The sequence below is a fragment of the Hyla sarda genome, chromosome 8, assembly GCF_029499605.1.
Source record: "Hyla sarda isolate aHylSar1 chromosome 8, aHylSar1.hap1, whole genome shotgun sequence".
Lineage (NCBI taxonomy): Eukaryota > Metazoa > Chordata > Amphibia > Anura > Hylidae > Hyla > Hyla sarda.
The window spans coordinates 112,586,509-112,606,305 of NC_079196.1; the positions used below are offsets into that span (position 1 = coordinate 112,586,509).

Consider the following 19,797-nt stretch of genomic DNA (forward strand, 5'->3'; position numbering starts at 1 on the left):
AGAGTGAGTGAGAGTGAATAAGTGAGTGAGTGATTGAGTGAGTGAGTGAGTGAGTGAGAACAAATGAGTTAAAGCAAGTGAGTGAGTGAGATCGAATGAATGAAAGTCTGAATGACAGAAAGAAAAAAGGATGAAGAAAGAAGCATGAAGAAAAAAAAATGTAAATGGAGTAGCAGACATGAGTGCAATCTACAAAGCCGTTGAGGCTGATCCTCATGGGAGGATTATTGCACCAGGACCCTTAGCACTTTTAAAATGCCATTCAATGCCACTTCTAGGGCTAGATGTAAACTGCAGATGACCATGTTGTGGTAGTTACCATGGATACCCAAGTGATGTGTGAGCTAACACATAGGCCCAACAGATTCCAAGAAGGCCAGAATCACCAGCGGCACCACCATCGGTTGTCAGGTTACACGGATTCAGCAAATACCAGAGTCCAAAATGATGCAGGTTTATACTGTTAATTTTCAGTTTATCGTTACAGTTGGTGTTATTCCATGTCGGAAGGGACGCAGCGACAGCCAGTGGGGTAACTAGAGACAGGCAGGCAGCTATGTGCAACAAAGGTAGGCGTGTTGTTTTCATATGCAGATCTGAAATATTGTCTTATATGCAAGAGGAGGAGTGATGGGGGTTCAGGCAAAAGCCAGGCTATGGATTGCATTGCTAAATGCTCCATCAGAGTGCAATGGTCGCCTGTCCTTTTTTTAAGTGATGATGTGGGTTTAGCCTGTGCTGTATGTATGTATGGGTGGCTGACTGCCACCCACCCAGAGAGTGTATGGGAGGCTGGTTGGCTGCCAGCCTTCCTTCCATTTCTATGAGTAATGTGAGTGCTCATGAAGGGGACATGGTTGGGTCCACCCCTTTCCCGGTTATCCCCTCTAGGCCTTTTGGCTTAGATCAAGTGTAAAAAAAGAAAGGATCTTGCGACAGATCGCATCCTGAGGCACGTTTTTTTTTTTTTTTTTGTGTGAATACTTGCCCTTGGGTGACTTGTGAGCACATACTGATACATACGTTCCCTATCTGGGGACCATAAATTAAATGGATTTTTGAGAAAGGGAGCTGATTTGGAAGCTTGTTTCCATCGCCCTATGCATTGACCCGATGTGGCAGTATCTTCGGGTAGTGAACAGTGCACCACCCCATTCCAGTGTTAAACAAGAAAGATTCTCATTTAATCCTCCGTGGGTGAGAATTTGAGTTTGAGAATTGGAGACCAAAATGATGAGTTGCACTGACTGGTTTATGAACGTCTTTTCATTTATCGTTTTAATGACCATGTTTGCACACTGATTGGTGTAAAAAAATAAAATAAAACTAAATAATAATAATCTAGCACACCTGTGCAGGTTTGACATGACATGACAGGTAGCTGTCTTGTGGGTGGTGCTGAATCCTGTTAAAGGACGTGAGGGTCTCATGCCTATACACAAGGGTGTGTCATTGCTGTTGCTTGACCATGCATTGGTTTCTGTGGTCAGTGAATGATAAAAACAAAATTTACCATCCATTGATGGATGGGAAATCCGCCATGAGGCATTTGTTTTTAGAAACTGCTGCTCACAACCAATGTTGCAATGGAGTGTCTCCATCTGCTGGTGGTATTGGAAAGGCATTAGTGCTATGACAGGGTCTGAAGAAGAAGAAGAAGACGGAAAAAAATATATATAAAAAGAAAAAGAGAGATAGAGAGAGAGACTGACTTAGTGAGCGAGTGAGTGAGAGAGTGAGAGTGAGTGAGAGTGAATAAGTGAGTGAGTGATTGAGTGAGTGAGTGAGTGAGTGAGAACAAATGAGTTAAAGCAAGTGAGTGAGAGAGATCGAATGAATGAAAGTCTGAATGACAGAAAGAAAAAAGGATGAAGAAAGAAGCATGAAGAAAAAAAAATGTATATGGAGTTGCAGACAGGAGTGCAATCTACAAAGCCATTGAGGCTGATCCTCATGGGAGGATTATTGTACCAGGACCCTTAGCACTTTTAAAATGCCATTCAATGCCACTTTTAGGGCTAGATGTAAACTGCAGATGACCATGTTGTGGTAGTTACCATGGATACCCAAGTGATGTGTGAGCTAACACATAGGCCCAACAGATTCCAAGAAGGCCAGAATCACCAGCGGCACCACCATCGGTTGTCAGGTCACCCGGATTCAGCAAATACCAGAGTCCAAAATGATGCAGGTTTATACTGTTAATTTTCAGTTTATCGTTACAGTTGGTGTTATTCCATGTCGGAAGGGACGCAGCTACAGCCAGTGGGGTAACTAGAGACAGGCAGGCAGCTATGTGCAACAAAGGTAGGCGTGTTGTTTTCATATGCAGATCTGAAATATTGTCTTATATGCAAGAGGAGGAGTGATGGGGGTTCAGGCAAAAGCCAGGCTATGGGTTGCTTTGCTAAATGCTCCATCAGAGTGCAATAGTCGCCTGTCCTTTTTTTAAGTGATGATGTGGGTTTAGCCAGTGCTGTATGTATGTATGGGTGGCTGACTGCCACCCACCCAGAGAGTGTATGGGAGGCTGGTTGGCTGCCAGCCTTCCTTCCATTCCTATGAGTAATGTGAGTGCTCATGAAGGGGACATGGTTCTGTCCACCCCTTTCCCGGTTATCCCCTCTAGGCCTTTTGGCTTAGATCAAGTGTAAAAAAAGAAAGGATCTTGCGACAGATCGCATCCTGAGGCACGTTTTTTTTTTTGTGTGAATACTTGCACTTGGGTGACTTGTGAGCACATACTGATACATACGTTCCCTATCTGGGGACCATAAATTAAATGGATTTTTGAGAAAGGGAGCTGATTTGGAAGCTTGCTTCCGTCGCCCTATGCATTGACCCGATGTGGCAGTATCTTCGGGTAGTGAACAGTGCACCACCCCATTCCAGTGTTAAACAAGAAAGATTCTCATTTAATCCTCCGTGGGTGAGAATTTGAGTTTGAGAATTGGAGACCAAAATGATGAGTTGCACTGACTGGTTTATGAACGTCTATTCATTTAGCGTTGTAATGACCATGTTTGCACACTGATTGGTGTAAAAAAATAAAATAAAACTAAATAATAATAATCTAGCACACCTGTGCAGGTTTGACATGACATGACAGGTAGCTGTCTTATGGGTGGTGCTGAATCCTGTTAAATGACGTGAGGGTCTCATGCCTATACACAAGGGTGTGTCATTGCTGTTGCTTGACCATGCATTAGTTTCTGTGGTCAGTGAATGATAAAAACAAAATTTACCATCCATTGATGGATGGGAAATCCGCCATGAGGCATTTGTTTTTAGAAACTGCTGCTCACAACCAATGTTGCAATGGAGTGTCTCCATCTGCTGGTGGTATTGGAAAGGCATTAGTGCTATGACAGGGTCTGAAGAAGAAGAAGACAGAAAAAAATATATATAAAAAGAAAAAGAGAGAGAGAGAGAGAGAAACTGACTTAGTGAGCGAGTGAGTGAGAGAGTGAGAGTGAGTGAGAGTGAATGAGTGAGTGAGTGATTGAGTGAGTGAGTGAGTGAGTGAGAACAAATGGGTTAAAGCAAGTGAGTGAGAGAGATCGAATGAATGAAAGTCTGAATGACAGAAAGAAAAAAGGATGAAGAAAGAAGCATGAAGAAAAAAAAAGGTATATGGATTTGCAGACATGAGTGCAATCTACAAAGCCGTTGAGGCTGATCCTCATGGGAGGATTATTGCACCAGGACCCTTAGCACTTTTAAAATGCCATTCAATGCCACTTCTAGGGCTAGATGTAAACTGCAGATGACCATGTTGTGGTAGTTACCATGGATACCCAAGTGATGTGTGAGCTAACACATAGGCCCAACAGATTCCAAGAAGGCCAGAATCACCAGCGGCACCACCATCGGTTGTCAGGTCACCCGGATTCAGCAAATACCAGATTCCAAAATGATGCAGGTTTATACTGTTAATTTTCAGTTTATCGTTACAGTTGGTGTTATTCCATGTCGGAAGGGACGCAGCTACAGCCAGTGGGGTAACTAGAGACAGGCAGGCAGCTATGTGCAACAAAGGTAGGCGTGTTGTTTTCATATGCAGATCTGAAATATTGTCTTATATGCAAGAGGAGGAGTGATGGGGGTTCAGGCAAAAGCCAGGCTATGGATTGCATTGCTAAATGCTCCATCAGAGTGCAATGGTCGCCTGTCCTTTTTTTAAGTGATGATGTGGGTTTAGCCTGTGCTGTATGTATGTATGGGTGGCTGACTGCCACCCACCCAGAGAGTGTATGGGAGGCTGGTTGGCTGCCAGCCTTCCTTCCATTCCTATGAGTAATGTGAGTGCTCATGAAGGGGACATTGTTGGGTCCACCCCTTTCCCGGTTATCCCCTCTAGGCCATTTGGCTTAGATCAAGTGTAAAAAAAGAAAGGATCTTGCGACAGATCGCATCCTGAGGCAGGTTTTTTTTTTGTGTGAATACTTGCACTTGGGTGACTTGTGAGCACATACTGATACATACGTTCCCTATCTGGGGACCATAAATTAAATGGATTTTTGAGAAACGGAGCTGATTTGGAAGCTTGCTTCCGTCGCCCTATGCATTGACCCGATGTGGCAGTATCTTCGGGTAGTGAACAGTGCACCACCCCATTCCAGTGTTAAACAAGAAAGATTCTCATTTAATCCTCCGTGGGTGAGAATTTGAGTTTGAGAATTGGAGACCAAAATGATGAGTTGCACTGACTGGTTTATGAACGTCTATTCATTTAGCGTTTTAATGACCATGTTTGCACACTGATTGGTGTAAAAAAATAAAATAAAACTAAATAATAATAATCTAGCACAACTGTGCAGGTTTGACATGACATGACAGGTAGCTGTCTTGTGGGTGGTGCTGAATCCTGTTAAATGACGTGAGGGTCTCATGCCTATACACAAGGGTGTGTCATTGCTGTTGCTTGACCATGCATTGGTTTCTGTGGTCAGTGAATGATAAAAACAAAATTTACCATCCATTGATGGATGGGAAATCCGCCATGAGGCATTTGTTTTTAGAAACTGCTGCTCACAACCAATGTTGCAATGGAGTGTCTCCATTTGCTGGTGGTATTGGAAAGGCATTAGTGCTATGACAGGGTCTGAAGAAGAAGAAGAAGAAGAAGACGGAAAAAAATATATATAAAAAGAAAAAGAGAGAGAGAGAGAGACTGACTTAGTGAGCGAGTGAGTGAGAGAGTGAGAGTGAGTGAGAGTGAATAAGTGAGTGAGTGATTGAGTGAGTGATTGAGTGAGTGAGTGAGTGAGTGAGAACAAATGAGTTAAAGCAAGTGAGTGAGAGAGATCGAATGAATGAAAGTCTGAATGACAGAAAGAAAAAAGGATGAAGAAAGAAGCATGAAGAAAAAAAAATGTATATGGAGTTGCAGACATGAGTGCAATCTACAAAGCCGTTGAGGCTGATCCTCATGGGAGGATTATTGCACCAGGACCCTTAGCACTTTTAAAATGCCATTCAATGCCACTTCTAGGGCTAGATGTAAACTGCAGATGACCATGTTGTGGTAGTTACCATGGATACCCAAGTGATGTGTGAGCTAACACATAGGCCCAACAGATTCCAAGAAGGCCAGAATCACCAGCGGCACCACCATCGGTTGTCAGGTCACCCGGATTCAGCAAATACCAGAGTCCAAAATGATGCAGGTTTATACTGTTAATTTTCAGTTTATCGTTACAGTTGGTGTTATTCCATGTCGGAAGGGACGCAGCTACAGCCAGTGGGGTAACTAGAGACAGGCAGGCAGCTATGTGCAACAAAGGTAGGCGTGTTGTTTTCATATGCAGATCTGAAATATTGTCTTATATGCAAGAGGAGGAGTGATGGGGGTTCAGGCAAAAGCCAGGCTATGGATTGCATTGCTAAATGCTCCATCAGAGTGCAATGGTCGCCTGTCCCTTTTTTAAGTGATGATGTGGGTTTAGCCTGTGCTGTATGTATGTATGGGTGGCTGACTGCCACCCACCCAGAGAGTGTATGGGAGGCTGGTTGGCTGCCAGCCTTCCTTCCATTCCTATGAGTAATGTGAGTGCTCATGAAGGGGACATGGTTGGGTCCACCCCTTTCCCGGTTATCCCCTCTAGGCCTTTTGGCTTAGATCAAGTGTAAAAAAAGAAAGGATCTTGCGACAGATCGCATCCTGAGGCACGTTTTTTTTTTTTTGTGTGAATACTTGCACTTGGGTGACTTGTGAGCACATACTGATACATACGTTCCCTATCTGGGGACCATAAATTAAATGGATTTTTGAGAAAGGGAGCTGATTTGGAAGCTTGCTTCTGTCGCCCTATGCATTAACCCGATGTGGCAGTATCTTCGGGTAGTGAACAGTGCACCACCCCATTCCAGTGTTAAACAAGAAAGATTCTCATTTAATCCTCTGTGGGTGAGAATTTGAGTTTGAGAATTGGAGACCAAAATGATGAGTTGCACTGACTGGTTTATGAAAGTCTATTCATTTAGCGTTTTAATGACCGTGTTTGCACACTGATTGGTGTAAAAAAATAAAATAAAACTAAATAATAATAATCTAGCACACCTGTGCAGGTTTGACATGACATGACAGGTAGCTGTCTTGTGGGTGGTGCTGAATCCTGTTAAATGACGTGAGGGTCTCATGCCTATACACAAGGGTGTGTCATTGCTGTTGCTTGACCATGCATTGGTTTCTGTGGTCAGTGAATGATAAAACAAAATTTACCATCCATTGATGGATGGGAAATCCGCCATGAGGCATTTGTTTTTAGAAACTGCTGCTCACAACCAATGTTGCAATGGAGTGTCTCCATCTGCTGGTGGTATTGGAAAGGCATTAGTGCTATGACAGGGTCTGAAGAAGAAGAAGAAGACGGAAAAAAATATTTATAAAAAGAAAAAGAGAGAGAGAGAGAGACTGACTTAGTGAGCGAGTGAGTGAGAGAGTGAGAGTGAGTGAGAGTGAATAAGTGAGTGAGTGATTGAGTGAGTGAGAACAAATGAGTTAAAGCAAGTGAGTGAGTGAGATCGAATGAATGAAAGTCTGAATGACAGAAAGAAAAAAGGATGAAGAAAGAAGCATGAAGAAAAAAAAATGTATATGGAGTAGCAGACATGAGTGCAATCTACAAAGCCGTTGAGGCTGATCCTCATGGGAGGATTATTGCACCAGGACCCTTAGCACTTTTAAAATGCCATTCAATGCTACTTCTAGGGCTAGATGTAAACTGCAAATGACCATGTTGTGGTAGTTACCATGGATACCCAAGTGATGTGTGAGCTAACACATAGGCCCAACAGATTCCAAGAAGGCCAGAATCACCAGCGGCACCACCATCGGTTGTCAGGTCACCCGGATTCAGCACATACCAGAGTCCAAAATGATGCAGGTTTATACTGTTAATTTTCAGTTTATCGTTACAGTTGGTGTTATTCCATGTCGGAAGGGACGCAGCTACAGCCAGTGGGGTAACTAGAGACAGGCAGGCAGCTATGTGCAACAAAGGTAGGCGTGTTGTTTTCATATGCAGATCTGAAATATTGTCTTATATGCAAGAGGAGGAGTGATGGGGGTTCAGGCAAAAGCCAGGCTATGGATTGCATTGCTAAATGCTCCATCAGAGTGCAATGGTTGCCTGTCCCTTTTTTAAGTGATGATGTGGGTTTAGCCTGTGCTGTATGTATGTATGGGTGGCTGACTGCCACCCACCCAGAGAGTGTATGGGAGGCTGGTTGGCTGCCAGCCTTCCTTCCATTCCTATGAGTAATGTGAGTGCTCATGAAGGGGACATGGTTGGGTCCACCCCTTTCCCGGTTATCCCCTCTAGGCCTTTTGGCTTAGATCAAGTGTAAAAAAAGAAAGGATCTGGCGACAGATCGCATCCTGAGGCACGTTTTTTTTTTTTGTGTGAATACTTGCACTTGGGTGACTTGTGAGCACATACTGATACATACGTTCCCTATCTGGGGACTATAAATTAAATGGATTTTTGAGAAAGGGAGCTGATTTGGAAGCTTGCTTCCGTCGCCCTATGCATTGACCCGATATGGCAGTATCTTCGGGTAGTGAACAGTGCACCACCCCATTCCAGTGTTAAACAAGAAAGATTCTCATTTAATCCTCCGTGGGTGAGAATTTGAGTTTGAGCATTGGAGACCAAAATGATGAGTTGCACTGACTGGTTTATGAACGTCTATTCATTTAGCGTTTTAATGACCATGTTTGCACACTGATTGGTGTAAAAAAATAAAATAAAACTAAATAATAATAATCTAGCACACCTGTGCAGGTTTGACATGACATGACAGGTAGCTGTCTTGTGGGTGGTGCTGAATCCTGTTAAATGACGTGAGGGTCTCATGCCTATACACATGGGTGTGTCATTGCTGTTGCTTGACCATGCATTGGTTTCTGTGGTCAGTGAATGATAAAAACAAAATTTACCATCCATTGATGGATGGGAAATCCGCCATGAGGCATTTGTTTTTAGAAACTGCTGCTCACAACCAATGTTGCAATGGAGTGTCTCCATCTGCTGGTGATATTGGAAAGGCATTAGTGCTATGACAGGGTATGAAGAAGAAGAAGAAGAAGAAGACGGAAAAAAATATATATAAAAAGAAAAAGAGAGAGAGAGAGACTGACTTAGTGAGCGAGTGAGTGAGAGAGTGAGAGGGAGTGAGAGTGAATAAGTGAGTGAGTGATTGAGTGAGTGAGTGAGTGAGTACAAATGAGTTAAAGCAAGTGAGTGAGTGAGATCGAATGAATGAAAGTCTGAATGACAGAAAGAAAAAAGGATGAAGAAAGAAGCATGAAGAAAAAAAAATGTATATGGAGTAGCAGACATGAGTGCAATCTACAAAGCCGTTGAGGCTGATCCTCATGGGAGGATTATTGCACCAGGACCCTTAGCACTTTTAAAATGCCATTCAATGCCACTTCTAGGGCTAGATGTAAACTGCAGATGACCATGTTGTGGTAGTTACCATGGATACCCAAGTGATGTGTGAGCTAACACATAGGCCCAACAGATTCCAAGAAGGCCAGAATCACCAGCGGCACCACCATCGGTTGTCAGGTTACCCGGATTCAGCAAATACCAGAGTCCAAAATGATGCAGGTTTATACTGTTAATTTTCAGTTTATCGTTACAGTTGGTGTTATTCCATGTCGGAAGGGACGCAGCTACAGCCAGTGGGGTAACTAGAGACAGGCAGGCAGCTATGTGCAACAAAGATAGGCGTGTTGTTTTCATATGCAGATCTGAAATATTGTCTTATATGCAAGAGGAGGAGTGATGGGGGTTCAGGCAAAAGCCAGGCTATGGATTGCATTGCTAAATGCTCCATCAGAGTGCAATGGTCGCCTGTCCTTTTATTAAGTGATGATGTGGGTTTAGCCTGTGCTGTATGTATGTATGGGTGGCTGACTGCCACCCACCCAGAGAGTGTATGGGAGGCTGGTTGGCTGCCAGCCTTCCTTCCATTCCTATGAGTAATGTGAGTGCTCATGAAGGGGACATGGTTGGGTCCACCCCTTTCCCGGTTATCCCCTCTAGGCCTTTTGGCTTAGATCAAGTGTAAAAAAAGAAAGGATCTTGCGACAGATCGCATCCTGAGGCACGTTTTTTTTTTGTGTGAATACTTGCACTTGGGTGACTTGTGAGCACATACTGATACATACGTTCCCTATCTGGGGACCATAAATTAAATGGATTTTTGAGAAAGGGAGCTGATTTGGAAGCTTGCTTCCGTCGCCCTATGCATTGACCCGATGTGGCAGTATCTTCGGGTAGTGAACAGTGCACCACCCCATTCCAGTGTTAAACAAGAAAGATTCTCATTTAATCCTCCGTGGGTGAGAATTTGAGTTTGAGAATTGGAGACCAAAATGATGAGTTGCACTGACTGGTTTATGAACGCCTATTCATTTCGCGTTTTAATGACCATGTTTGCACACTGATTGGTGTAAAAAAATAAAATAAAACTAAATAATAATAATCTAGCACACCTGTGCAGGTTTGACATGACATGACAGGTAGCTGTCTTGTGGGTGGTGCTGAATCCTGTTAAATGACGTGAGGGTCTCATGCCTATACACAAGGGTGTGTCATTGCTGTTGCTTGACCATGCATTGGTTTCTGTGGTCAGTGAATGATAAAAAATAAATTTACCATCCATTGATGGATGGGAAATCCGCCATGAGGCATTTGTTTTTAGAAACTGCTGCTCACAACCAATGTTGCAATGGAGTGTCTCCATCTGCTGGTGGTATTGGAAAGGCATTAGTGCTATGACAGGGTCTGAAGAAGAAGAAGAAGAAGAAGAAGACGGAAAAAAATATATATAAAAAGAAAGAGAGAGAGAGAGAGAGAGAGAGAGACTGACTTAGTGAGCGAGTGAGTGAGAGAGTGAGAGTGAGTGAGAGTGAATAAGTGAGTGAGTGATTGAGTGAGTGAGTGAGTGAGAACAAATGAGTTAAAGCAAGTGAGTGAGAGAGATCGAATTAATGAAAGTCTGAATGACAGAAAGAAAAAGGATGAAGAAAGAAGCATGAAGAAAAAAAAATGTATATGGAGTAGCAGACATGAGTGCAATCTACAAAGCCGTTGAGGCTGATCCTCATGGGAGGATTATTGCACCAGGACCCTTAGCACTTTTAAAATGCCATTCAATGCCACTTCTAGGGCTAGATGTAAACTGCAGATGACCATGTTGTGGTAGTTACCATGGATACCCAAGTGATGTGTGAGCTAACACATAGGCCCAACAGATTCCAAGAAGGCCAGAATCACCAGCGGCACCACCATCGGTTGTCAGGTTACCCGGATTCAGCAAATACCAGAGTCCAAAATGATGCAGGTTTATACTGTTAATTTTCAGTTTATCGTTACAGTTGGTGTTATTCCATGTCGGAAGGGACGCAGCTACAGCCAGTGGGGTAACTAGAGACAGGCAGGCAGCTATGTGCAACAAAGGTAGGTGTGTTGTTTTCATATGCAGATCTGAAATATTGTCTTATATGCAAGAGGAGGAGTGATGGGGGTTCAGGCAAAAGCCAGGCTATGGATTGCATTGCTAAATGCTCCATCAGAGTGCAATGGTCGCCTGTCCTTTTTTTAAGTGATGATGTGGGTTTAGCCTGTGCTGTATGTATGTATGGGTGGCTGACTGCCACCCACCCAGAGAGTGTATGGGAGGCTGGTTGGCTGCCAGCCTTCCTTCCATTCCTATGAGTAATGTGAGTGCTCATGAAGGGGACATGGTTGGGTCCACCCCTTTCCCGGTTATCCCCTCTAGGCCTTTTGGCTTAGATCAAGTGTAAAAAAAGAAAGGATCTTGCGACAGATCGCATCCTGAGGCACGTTTTTTTTTTTGTGTGTGAATACTTGCACTTGGGTGACTTGTGAGCACATACTGATACATACGTTCCCTATCTGGGGACCATAAATTAAATGGATTTTTGAGAAAGGGAGCTGATTTGGAAGCTTGCTTCCGTCGCCCTATGCATTGACCCGATGTGGCAGTATCTTCGGGTAGTGAACAGTGCACCACCCCATTCCAGTGTTAAACAAGAAAGATTCTCATTTAATCCTCCGTGGTTGAGAATTTGAGTTTGAGAATTGGAGACCAAAATGATGAGTTGCACTGACTGGTTTATGAACGTCTATTCATTTAGCGTTTTAATGACCATGTTTGCACACTGATTGGTGTAAAAAAATAAAATAAAACTAAATAATAATAATCTAGCACACCTGTGCAGGTTTGACATGACATGACAGGTAGCTGTCTTGTGGTTGGTGCTGAATCCTGTTAAATGACGTGAGGGTCTCATGCCTATACACAAGGGTGTGTCATTGCTGTTGCTTGACCATGCATTGGTTTCTGTGGTCAGTGAATGATAAAAACAAAATTTACCATCCATTGATGGATGGGAAATCCGCCATGAGGCATTTGTTTTTAGAAACTGCTGCTCACAACCAATGTTGCAATGGAGTGTCTCCATCTGCTGGTGGTATTGGAAAGGCATTAGTGCTATGACAGGGTCTGAAGAAGAAGAAGAAGAAGACGGAAAAAAATATATATAAAAAGAAAAAGAGAGAGAGACTGACTTAGTGAGCGAGTGAGTGAGAGAGTGAGAGTGAGTGAGAGTGAATAAGTGAGTGAGTGATTGAGTGAGTGAGTGAGTGAGAACAAATGAGTTAAAGCAAGTGAGTGAGTGAGATCGAATGAATGAAAGTCTGAATGACAGAAAGAAAAAAGGATGAAGAAAGAAGCATGAAGAAAAAAAAATGTATATGGAGTTGCAGACATGAGTGCAATCTACAAAGCCGTTGAGACTGATCCTCATGGGAGGATTATTGCACCAGGACCCTTAGCACTTTTAAAATGCCATTCAATGCCACTTCTAGGGCTAGATGTAAACTGCAGATGACCATGTTGTGGTAGTTACCTTGGATACCCAAGTGATGTGTGAGCTAACACATAGGCCCAACAGATTCCAAGAAGGCCAGAATCACCAGCGGCACCACCATCGGTTGTCAGGTTACCCGGATTCAGCAAATACCAGAGTCCAAAATGATGCAGGTTTATACTGTTAATTTTCAGTTTATCGTTACAGTTGGTGTTATTCCATGTCGGAAGGGACGCAGCGACAGCCAGTGGGGTAACTAGAGACAGGCAGGCAGCTATGTGCAACAAAGGTAGTCGTGTTGTTTTCATACGCAGATCTGAAATATTGTCTTATATGCAAGAGGAGGAGTGATGGGGGTTCAGGCAAAAGCCAGGCTATGGATTGCATTGCTAAATGCTCCATCAGAGTGCAATGGTCGCCTGTCCTTTTTTTAAGTGATGATGTGGGTTTAGCCTGTGCTGTATGTATGTATGGGTGGCTGACTGCCACCCACCCAGAGAGTGTATGGGAGGCTGGTTGGCTGCCAGCCTTCTTTCCATTCCTATGAGTAATGTGAGTGCTCATGAAGGGGACATGGTTGGGTCCACCCCTTTCCCGGTTATCCCCTCTAGGCCTTTTGGCTTAGATCAAGTGTAAAAAAAGAAAGGATCTTGCGACAGATCGCATCCTGAGGCACGTTTTTTTTTTTGTGTGAATACTTGCACTTGGGTGACTTGTGAGCACATACTTTTACATACGTTCCCTATCTGAAGACCATAAATTAAATGGATTTTTGAGAAAGGGAGCTGATTTGGAAGCTTGCTTCCGTCGCCCTATGCATTGACCCGATGTGGCAGTATCTTCGGGTAGTGAACAGTGCACCACCCCATTCCAGTGTTAAACAAGAAAGATTCTCATTTAATCCTCCGTGGATGAGAATTTGAGTTTGAGAATTGGAGACCAAAATGATGAGTTGCACTGACTGGTTTATGAACGTCTATTCATTTAGCGTTTTGATGACCATGTTTGCACACTGATTGGTGTAAAAAAATAAAATAAAACTAAATAATAATAATCTAGCACACCTGTGCAGGTTTGACATGACATGACAGGTAGCTGTCTTGTGGGTGGTGCTGAATCCTGTTAAATGACGTGAGGGTCTCATGCCTATACACAAGGGTGTGTCATTGCTGTTGCTTGACCATGCATTGGTTTCTGTGGTCAGTGAATGATAAAAACAAAATTTACCATCCATTGATGGATGGGAAATCCGCCATGAGGCATTTGTTTTTAGAAACTGCTGCTCACAACCAATGTTGCAATGGAGTGTCTCCATCTGCTGGTGGTATTGGAAAGGCATTAGTGCTATGACAGGGTCTGAAGAAGAAGAAGACGGAAAAAAATATATATAAAAAAAAAGAGAGAGAGAGAGAGACTGACTTAGTGAGCGAGTGAGTGAGAGAGTGAGAGTGAGTGAGAGTGAATAAGTGAGTGAGTGATTGAGTGAGTGAGTGAGTGAGAACAAATGAGTTAAAGCAAGTGAGTGAGTGAGATCGAATGAATGAAAGTCTGAATGACAGAAAGAAAAAAGGATGAAGAAAGAAGCATGAAGAAAAAAAAATGTATATGGAGTTGCAGACATGAGTGCAATCTACAAAGCCGTTGAGGCTGATCCTCATGGGAGGATTATTGCACCAGGACCCTTAGCACTTTTAAAATGCCATTCAATGCCACTTCTAGGGCTAGATGTAAACTGCAGATGACCATGTTGTGGTAGTTACCATGGATACCCAAGTGATGTGTGAGCCAACACATAGGCCCAACAGATTCCAAGAAGGCCAGAATCACCAGCGGCACCACCATCGGTTGTCAGGTTACCCGGATTCAGCAAATACCAGAGTCCAAAATGATGCAGGTTTATACTGTTAATTTTCAGTTTATCGTTACAGTTGGTGTTATTCCATGTCGGAAGGGACGCAGCGACAGCCAGTGGGGTAACTAGAGACAGGCAGGCAGCTATGTGCAACAAAGGTAGGCATGTTGTTTTCAAATGCAGATCTGAAATATTGTCTTATATGCAAGAGGAGGAGTGATGGGGGTTCAGGCAAAAGCCAGGCTATGGAATGCATTGCTAAATGCTCCATCAGAGTGCAATGGTCGCCTGTCCTTTTTTTAAGTGATGATGTGGGTTTAGCCTGTGCTGTATGTATGTATGGGTGGCTGACTGCCACCCACCCAGAGAGTGTATGGGAGGCTGGTTGGCTGCCAGCCTTCCTTCCATTCCTATGAGTAATGTGAGTGCTCATGAAGGGGACATGGTTGGGTCCACCCCTTTCCCGGTTATCCCCTCTAGGCCTTTTGGCTTAGATCAAGTGTAAAAAAAGAAAGGATCTTGCGACAGATCGCATCCTGAGGCACGTTTTTTTTTGTGTGAATACTTGCACTTGGGTGATTTGTGAGTACATACTGAAACATATGTTCCCTATCTGGGGACCATAAATTAAATGGATATTTGAGAAAGGGAGCGGATTTGGAAGCTTGCTTCCGTCGCCCTATGCATTGACCTGATGTGGCAGTATCTTCGGGTAGTGAGCAGTGCACCACCCCATTCCAGTGTTAAACAAGAAAGATTCTCATTTAATCCTCCGTGGGTGAGAATTTGAGTTTGAGAATTGGAGACCAAAATGATGAGTAGCACTGACTGGTTTATGAACGTCTATTCATTTAGCGTTTTAATGACCATGTTTGCACACTGATTGGTGTAAAAAAATTAAATAGAACTAAATAATAATAATCTAGCACACCTGTGCAGGCTTGACATGACATGACAGGTAGCTGTCTTGTGGGTGGTGCTGAATCCTGTTAAATGACGTGAGGGTCTCATGCCTATACACAAGGGTGTGTCATTGCTGTTGCTTGACCATGCATTGGTTTCTGTGGTCAGTGAATGATAAAAACAAAATTTACCATCCATTGATGGATGGGAAATCCGCCATGAGGCTTTTGTTTTTAGAAACTGCTGCTCACAACCAATGTTGCAATGGAGTGTCTCCATCTGCTGGTGGTATTGGAAAGGCATTAGTGCTATGACAGGGTCTGAAGAAGAAGAAGAAGAAGAAGAAGAAGAAGAAGACGGAAAAAAATATATATAAAAAGAAAAAGAGAGAGAGAGAGAGAGAGAGAGAGACTGACTTAGTGAGCGAGTGAGTGAGAGAGTGAGAGTGAGTGAGAGTGAATAAGTGAGTGAGTGATTGAGTGAGTGAGTGAGTGAGAACAAATGAGTTAAAGCAAGTGAGTGAGTGAGATCGAATGAATGAAAGTCTGAATGACAGAAAGAAAAAAGGATGAAGAAAGAAGCATGAAGAAAAAAAAATGTATATGGAGTTGCAGACATGAGTGCAATCTACAAAGCCGTTGAGACTGATCCTCATGGGAGGATTATTGCACCAGGACCCTTAGCACTTTTAAAATGCCATTCAATGCCACTTCTAGGGCTAGATGTAAACTGCAGATGACCATGTTGTGGTAGTTACCTTGGATACCCAAGTGATGTGTGAGCTAACACATAGGCCCAACAGATTCCAAGAAGGCCAGAATCACCAGCGGCACCACCATCGGTTGTCAGGTTACCCGGATTCAGCAAATACCAGAGTCCAAAATGATGCAGGTTTATACTGTTAATTTTCAGTTTATCAATACAGTTGGTGTTATTCCATGTCGGAAGGGACGCAGCGACAGCCAGTGGGGTAACTAGAGACAGGCAGGCAGCTATGTGCAACAAAGGTAGGCGTGTTGTTTTCATACGCAGATCTGAAATATTGTCTTATATGCAAGAGGAGGAGTGATGGGGGTTCAGGCAAAAGCCAGGCTATGGATTGCATTGCTAAATGCTCCATCAGAGTGCAATGGTCGCCTGTCCTTTTTTTAAGTGATGATGTGGGTTTAGCCTGTGCTGTATGTATGTATGGGTGGCTGACTGCCACCCACCCAGAGAGTGTATGGGAGGCTGGTTGGCTGCCAGCCTTCTTTCCATTCCTATGAGTAATGTGAGTGCTCATGAAGGGGACATGGTTGGGTCCACCCCTTTTCCGGTTATCCCCTCTAGACCTTTTGGCTTAGATCAAGTGTAAAAAAAGAAAGGATCTTGCGACAGATCGCATCCTGAGGCACGTTTTTTTTTTTGTGTGAATACTTGCACTTGGGTGACTTGTGAGCACATACTTTTACATACGTTCCCTATCTGAAGACCATAAATTAAATGGATTTTTGAGAAAGGGAGCTGATTTGGAAGCTTGCTTCCGTCGCCCTATGCATTGACCCGATGTGGCAGTATCTTCGGGTAGTGAACAGTGCACCACCCCATTCCAGTGTTAAACAAGAAAGATTCTCATTTAATCCTCCGTGGGTGAGAATTTGAGTTTGAGAATTGGAGACCAAAATGATGAGTTGCACTGACTGGTTTATGAACGTCTATTCATTTAGCGTTTTGATGACCATGTTTGCACACTGATTGGTGTAAAAAAATAAAATAAAACTAAATAATAATAATCTAGCACACCTGTGCAGGTTTGACATGACATGACAGGTAGCTGTCTTGTGGGTGGTGCTGAATCCTGTTAAATGACGTGAGGGTCTCATGCCTATACACAAGGGTGTGTCATTGCTGTTGCTTGACCATGCATTGGTTTCTGTGGTCAGTGAATGATAAAAACAAAATTTACCATCCATTGATGGATGGGAAATCCGCCATGAGGCATTTGTTTTTAGAAACTGCTGCTCACAACCAATGTTGCAATGGAGTGTCTCCATCTGCTGGTAGTATTGGAAAGGCATTAGTGCTATGACAGGGTCTGAAGAAGAAGAAGAAGACGGAAACAAATATATATAAAAAGAAAAAGAGAGAGAGAGAGAGACCAACTTAGTGAGCGAGTGAGTGAGAGAGTGAGAGTGAGTGAGAGTGAATAAGTGAGTGAGTGATTGAGTGAGTGAGTGAGTGAGAACAAATGAGTTAAAGCAAGTGAGTGAGAGAGATCGAATGAATGAAAGTCTGAATGACAGAAAGAAAAAAGGATGAAGAAAGAAGCATGAAGAAAAAAAAATGTATATGGAGTTGCAGACATGAGTGCAATCTACAAAGCCGTTGAGGCTGATCCTCATGGGAGGATTATTGCACCAGGACCCTTAGCATTTTTAAAATGCCATTCAATGCCACTTCTAGGGCTAGATGTAAACTGCAGATGACCATGTTGTGGTAGTTACCATGGATACCCAAGTGATGTGTGAGCTAACACATAGGCCCAACAGATTCCAAGAAGGCCAGAATCACCAGCGGCACCACCATCGGTTGTCAGGTTACCCGGATTCAGCAAATACCAGAGTCCAAAATGATGCAGGTTTATACTGTTAATTTTCAGTTTATCGTTACAGTTGGTGTTATTCCATGTCGGAAGGGACGCAGCGACAGCCAGTGGGGTAACTAGAGACAGGCAGGCAGCTATGTGCAACAAAGGTAGGCGTGTTGTTTTCATATGCAGATCTGAAATATTGTCTTATATGCAAGAGGAGGAGTGATGGGGGTTCAGGCAAAAGCTGGGCTATGGATTGCATTGCTAAATGCTCCATCAGAGTGCAATGGTCGCCTGTCCTTTTTTTTAAGTGATGATGTGGGTTTAGCCTGTGCTGTATGTATGTATGGGTGGCTGACTGCCACCCAACCAGAGAGTGTATGGGAGGCTGGTTGGCTGCCAGCCTTCCTTCCATTCCTATGAGTAATGTGAGTGCTCATGAAGGGGACATGGTTGGGTCCACCCCTTTCCCGGTTATCCCCTCTAGGCCTTTTGGCTTAGATCAAGTGTAAAAAAAGAAAGGATCTTGCGACAGATCGCATCCTGAGGCACGTTTTTTTTTTGTGTGAATACTTGCACTTGGGTGACTTGTGAGTACATACTGAAACATATGTTCCCTATCTGGGGACCATAAATTAAATGGATATTTGAGAAAGGGAGCGGATTTGGAAGCTTGCTTCCGTCGCCCTCTGCATTGACCCGATGTGGCAGTATCTTCGGGTAGTGAGCAGTGCACCACCCCATTCCAGTGTTAAACAAGAAAGATTCTCATTTAATCCTCCGTGGGTGAGAATTTGAGTTTGAGAATTGGAGACCAAAATGATGAGTTGCACTGACTGGTTTATGAACGTCTATTCATTTAGCGTTTTAATGACCATGTTTGCACACTGATTGGTGTAAAAAAATAAAATAAAACTAAATAATAATAATCTAGCACACCTGTGCAGGTTTGACATGACATAACAGGTAGCTGTCTTGTGGGTGGTGCTGAATCCTGTTAAATGACGTGAGGGTCTCATGCCTATACACAAGGGTGTGTCATTGCTGTTGCTTGACCATGCATTGGTTTCTGTGGTCAGTGAATGATAAAAACAAAATTTACCATCCATTGATGGATGGGAAATCCGCCATGAGGCTTTTGTTTTTAGAAACTGCTGCTCACAACCAATGTTGCAATGGAGTGTCTCCATCTGCTGGTGGTATTGGAAAGGCATTAGTGCTATGACAGGGTCTGAAGAAGAAGAAGAAGAAGACGGAAAAAAATATATATAAAAAGAAAAAGAGAGAGAGAGAGAGAGAGAGACTGACTTAGTGAGCGAGTGAGTGAGAGAGTGAGAGTGAGTGAGAGTGAATAAGTGAGTGAGTGATTGAGTGAGTGAGTGAGTGAGAACAAATGAGTTAAAGCAAGTGAGTGAGTGAGATCGAATGAATGAAAGTCTGAATGACAGAAAGAAAAAAGGATGAAGAAAGAAGCATGAAGAAAAAAAAATGTATATGGAGTTGCAGACATGAGTGCAATCTACAAAGCCGTTGAGACTGATCCTCATGGGAGGATTATTGCACCAGGACCCTTAGCACTTTTAAAATGCCATTCAATGCCACTTCTAGGGCTAAATGTAAACTGCAGATGACCATGTTGTGGTAGTTACCTTGGATACCCAAGTGATGTGTGAGCTAACACATAGGCCCAACAGATTCCAAGAAGGCCAGAATCACCAGCGGCACCACCATCGGTTGTCAGGTTACCCGGATTCAGCAAATACCAGAGTCCAAAATGATGCAGGTTTATACTGTTAATTTTCAGTTTATCGTTACAGTTGGTGTTATTCCATGTCGGAAGGGACGCAGCGACAGCCAGTGGGGTAACTAGAGACAGGCAGGCAGCTATGTGCAACAAAGGTAGGCGTGTTGTTTTCATACGCAGATCTGAAATATTGTCTTATATGCAAGAGGAGGAGTGATGGGGGTTCAGGCAAAAGCCAGGCTATGGATTGCATTGCTAAATGCTCCATCAGAGTGCAATGGTCGCCTGTCCTTTTTTTAAGTGATGATGTGGGTTTA

General features: G+C 43.3%; 11 pseudogenes; all 11 read left to right on the forward strand.

The window, feature by feature from the left end:
• The first annotated feature begins 880 nt into the window (after positions 1–880).
• LOC130289765 (U2 spliceosomal RNA) lies at positions 881–1,152 on the forward strand (annotated as a pseudogene).
• A 1,466-nt stretch (positions 1,153–2,618) lies between these two features.
• On the forward strand, positions 2,619–2,884 carry LOC130289081 (U2 spliceosomal RNA; annotated as a pseudogene).
• A 1,465-nt stretch (positions 2,885–4,349) lies between these two features.
• Positions 4,350–4,614, forward strand: LOC130289590 (U2 spliceosomal RNA; annotated as a pseudogene).
• Positions 4,615–6,096: 1,482 nt separating this feature from the next.
• On the forward strand, positions 6,097–6,364 carry LOC130289636 (U2 spliceosomal RNA; annotated as a pseudogene).
• Positions 6,365–7,815: 1,451 nt separating this feature from the next.
• LOC130287176 (U2 spliceosomal RNA) lies at positions 7,816–8,082 on the forward strand (annotated as a pseudogene).
• A 1,464-nt stretch (positions 8,083–9,546) lies between these two features.
• LOC130288805 (U2 spliceosomal RNA) lies at positions 9,547–9,811 on the forward strand (annotated as a pseudogene).
• A 1,476-nt stretch (positions 9,812–11,287) lies between these two features.
• LOC130289166 (U2 spliceosomal RNA) lies at positions 11,288–11,555 on the forward strand (annotated as a pseudogene).
• A 1,457-nt stretch (positions 11,556–13,012) lies between these two features.
• LOC130289576 (U2 spliceosomal RNA) lies at positions 13,013–13,278 on the forward strand (annotated as a pseudogene).
• Positions 13,279–14,733: 1,455 nt separating this feature from the next.
• Positions 14,734–14,997, forward strand: LOC130289591 (U2 spliceosomal RNA; annotated as a pseudogene).
• Positions 14,998–16,485: 1,488 nt separating this feature from the next.
• LOC130289932 (U2 spliceosomal RNA) lies at positions 16,486–16,751 on the forward strand (annotated as a pseudogene).
• A 1,461-nt stretch (positions 16,752–18,212) lies between these two features.
• LOC130289627 (U2 spliceosomal RNA) lies at positions 18,213–18,477 on the forward strand (annotated as a pseudogene).
• The last annotated feature ends 1,320 nt before the right edge of the window (positions 18,478–19,797 follow it).